The 4,080-nt window shown below is 63.1% G+C and overlaps 1 long non-coding RNA gene across 1 annotated transcript; it reads right to left on the bottom strand.

Moving 5' to 3' along the window:
* Positions 1-669: 669 nt before the first annotated feature.
* On the bottom strand, positions 670-1,449 carry LOC126037101 (uncharacterized). Its single transcript, XR_007505497.1, has 3 exons — positions 1,366-1,449; positions 1,064-1,120; positions 670-808 (listed from the first exon to the last, which is right to left on the bottom strand). It is a non-coding gene; the product is annotated as an uncharacterized LOC126037101 (long non-coding RNA).
* Between the last annotated feature and the right edge of the window lie 2,631 nt (positions 1,450-4,080).

Raw genomic sequence — 4,080 nt, 5'->3', positions numbered from 1 at the left:
TCCCGGCTCAGGCTGTCCAGCCCCGTGATGACATCCTGGTGCCCGAACCTGGAGAAGGAGATGGCAAAGTGCTGTGGCAAGCAGGGCCCTCTGCTACCACAACTCCCCCGGGCCTGCTGGCTCTTGTGACTTCTGACATCCCCAGGCAGGAGTGGCTGCGCAGCTTGCGGTGCGGGCAGGAGGCAGAGCTGCCCTTCCTGCTGGGGACGTGGAGGGGAGGATGCTGCTGGAGTCAGAGCATTGGTGGCTTTGTAGCTCCCGAGCTCGGCCACGTCAGCCCAAAGCAGCACAGGATCCTTGGACGGTGGGAGGCAGAAAAAGGGATTCGCCCCGGCGTGGCCCCGCAGAGGGGAGGGAAGGCTTCAGTTTCAACTTTGGCTTCAGCTTTGGCGTGGCCTTCTCCTTCCCTCTGTTTCAACAGCCCAGCAGAGCAGCTGGTGCTTTGTGGCAAAGATGAAGCGCGTGGACAGGCGTTGTCCTAGACCACTGGAAAGAGTGGCTGTCCTGCCACTCTCCGGAGGCTGCCGGGTCCTCCTCCAGCTGAGGTGTCTCCTTTCCTGTTAGACCTCAGGAAGAGGAGATACCCCAGCCTGCAGAGCATCCTAGGGCTGGGGCTCCAGCGTTGTCTCTGCCTGAGCAGAGTCCTCGCTGGGAACTGAGTGTGACCTCATCCGTGCCCTTGTCATCTGTAAACTCAGCCGTGGTAGGTTAAACCTCGACTTCAGCCTTCCTCGTCCCAGGATGAGGAGTGTCTGAGTTGCCAGGGAGGAGACCAAGGGGCTGGTGTCTTTGCTTGGGCCTTGAAGGACTGTGGGGACAAAGCAGCAGAGGTGAGGTGACAGCCCCATATCCCTTCCAGGCAGGGCACATTGCACCTCACGATTCCCAGGGCCAGGAGGGAACCAGGGGGCAGATGGCTCAGCTGGAAGCTGCTGGTTAGGAATACGCCCCTCCCGAAACACCCCTCTTCCCACAGATGTGCTGGGAGCAGAGCCCCCCTTGCCCAGGCTGGGGGGGGAGCTCCATGCCAAGGTCCTTCCTCCTCCCCGCTGCCCTCACTCACTCTCTCTGATGTACTTGTGCTCGTTCTTGTGCTCATCCACATCCCGTCCAAGGAGTCCTGGGGGGACACAGCATGTCAGGGACCCACTGGCCATCAGGGACCCACCAGCCAGCCTGTCTGGCCACACAGCTCCCTGGGGAGGGCTGACCCCAGGGTGCAGCATCGGGGAGGGGATGGATGAGCCTCCTGCCAGCCCTACCTGTACAGGCAGGAGTGGGAGAGAGTGAAGGGGTGCCCCACAGGTCCTGCACTGGGACACAGGGACCCTGGCAGAGAAAGGGACCCTGGGGCTAGGGGCTCACCGATGAACCTGACAGCCTCCAGCCGCAGGGACTCCTGCGGGCTCCGCAGGTAGGTCTGGCTCTTCCACAGGTAGTACGTGGCCCTGCTCCTCTTCCTGGCCAGCTGGAGAGAAGGGTGCAGAGTTGGCACAGAGATGGCCCCCCCGTTGGGCCATCCCTCCACCAAGGACCACCCTTCTTCTCCCCAGCAGGACATTCCCAGCTCTCCGCTCTCCGCATTGGGGTTTGGAGGGAGCAGAGGGCTCCCAGGCAATGCTAGGGTGCCATCCTGGTGGCGGGGTCCCCTTTGGGACCCCGGAGGTGAGGACAGCCTGGAGCAGAGCCTGTTCCAGGAGGGTGCATGCAGCTGTGGGGACACTGCCCTTGGTCCCCTCTGCTGGGCACGGGCAGGGCTTACCCAGGGCAGATCCCAGGGGTGTTCGGGCTATGCTTACCAAGCACTCGCAGATCCTCCATGCCTGCGCCGTCTCGGCCGGTCGCACCAGCTGCCTCCACTTCAGGAACTGGCCAGCGCTGCGGAGGGCTTCCTGGGAGGCCTGGTGAGCAGCACAGATGCTACCACCACCATGGGGGGCACAGGACCCTGTGTCCTCCCTCCTGGTGGGGCTCAGAGCCTGTCCTGGCCCATGCAGGGAAGACGCACCAGCTGGGGACTGATGCTGCCAGCAGGTTCAGCACCCCAGGGGAAGAGGAGGGCAGCCACCCTCTCTGGCTGGAAGCCTGTCGGGGCTTCAGCGTTTCAGCTTTGGTGGCCCCAGGCTGCTGCGGAGCCGTAGTCCAGTCTCTGGGGCTGCAGGGACCCATGCCAGGGGCTGTGTGGAGGGAGCTGGGTGGGAAAGGGACCCACCTGCCCATCCACCAGGCAGCAGGAGGAAAAAGGCAGCAGTGGGCAGGGAGGGGGGCTCTGCCTGTTCCTAGGGACTCAACAAGCTAGACCTCACAGTGCAGTGTCAGCATTGCCCTCCCCAAAGGACCAGTCAGGTTGGGAATCCCACCTTGGCCACACTCTCGTCCTGGTCATGCAGGTGAAAGAGCAGCGGCAGCAGGCTGTCCCACACCACCTTCTTCATCTTCTTCTTTTCAGCACCCACCACGAGCCCCATTGCAATTTGGAAGAGATGGATGGAGAGCTCCCGCACCGTGTCCAGCTCCTGGGGGAAGAGGGGAGGAGGACCTCAGCCACAAGCCCATGGCAAGCAAGGGGCTGACATGGAGACAGACATCCCCAAAATGGCTGCAGGCAGCCCTGCTGCAAAAGGCAGCGAGCTGCGGCAGGCAGATGGTCTGCCCAGGGAGACTGGGGTCTCCGGGGCTGAGGGCCAGAGAGGGAGGCCCTGCAGAAGGCTGGAGGATGCTGCCAGAGCAGGGTGTGCATTGGTGGGGCTCAGCACGCCTGCTGCCATCCTGCCACCACTGTCCCCCGCTGCGGCAGGGAGGCCGAGCCGGAGTGAGTCCTTGGTGGGGGGTTTGTGACACAGCACGGAGCCACCAAGGGCAGCAATGGGGTCTGGGGACTGCAGGGCAAAGCATCCCCCTGCAGAGCACAGGGGCTGCAGTGGGAGGCGTGAATGGAGGTGCCCAGGAAGGGGGACATGGGGCTCTCCCCCAGCCTTACATTGTTGAAAAGCAGCAGGAGCTTTCCAGCCAGTGCCAGGGCAGTGAGGCTGAGTCTCTTCCCCTCCAGCAGCCAGAGCATGTTGCCAAGCACGGGCAGGGCCGCGGCGCTGGCATCACTGTCATCATCCAGCAGCTGGTCCATAACGTACGGCAGCAGGATAAGGGCTTTCCTTTCCTGTGTGAGACATGCCACCTCCTTTTTGTAAAGGAGCCACCGATCACAGGGGTGAAAACCCTCTCCACGAACACCGGCCTCCCCACTGGGTTCTCTGCAGGCAGTGCAGGTTACGAGGGCAAGGTCCCGGCAGACAGGGCTCACCAGCATGCCCATGGGAAGAGCAGGGCACAGAGGGGGAGGACAGACAGCACTGGCTCCTTGCCAGCCCTTCGGCTGCCCCCTTCTCCACCAGACCCCCCTGGATAGGCTGGTGGGTGACTGGCGCTGCCTGGAAAGCTGCCCAAGCTGCCAGCAGCCCCTGCCATGGCTGCTGTGTTTCACCCTGGGGCTCAACACCTCATGGCCAGGCCCTGCAGACCCCACGCTCAGGCCGGTTGCTCTGCCGCCAGCATCCCTGCTGGGACGTGCTGGCAGTGGGAGCCCGTTCCCGTCAGCACTGCTGCTTCTCTCCTTGGCATGGCACAGCCATGGGGCAGAGGGCCGGGGAGGCAGGAGAGCTGGCAGCAGCCAGCACAGCCCACAATGCCCAGGAAAGCCTGAGCTGCCACGTTACCCACTGTTCCACCCTGGGCTGCTGTCCCGGCTGCCCCCTACTCACTGTGTCAGGCCTCTCGGTGAGCCTGAGGATGGCCCTGAGCACCAGGCTGGGCATCCCCAGGCACTGGCTCTGCAGATAAATGGGGAAGATTTCCAGGGCACGGACCAGCTCTTCACTGATGTTGGTAAAGTCCAGCATCTGAAACACAGGCAGTGGGAGCTGCTGAGGTGTGGTGCTGGCTCCAACCATCAGCTCAGGACAAGGACGCAGGGCAAGACCAAGCCCAGACAGAGAGAGGCAGCAGGGATTGCAGAGAGTCCCCGTGCCCCACACCACAGCACATTGCTTGCTCATCTGCTCCTCCATGGTACCAACCAGAGCC

Source organism: Accipiter gentilis, unplaced genomic scaffold (assembly GCF_929443795.1).
Source record: "Accipiter gentilis unplaced genomic scaffold, bAccGen1.1, whole genome shotgun sequence".
NCBI lineage: Eukaryota > Metazoa > Chordata > Aves > Accipitriformes > Accipitridae > Astur > Astur gentilis.
Note: the sequence above shows the minus strand (reverse complement) of the source record. Positions and strands in the feature narration are given on the sequence as shown.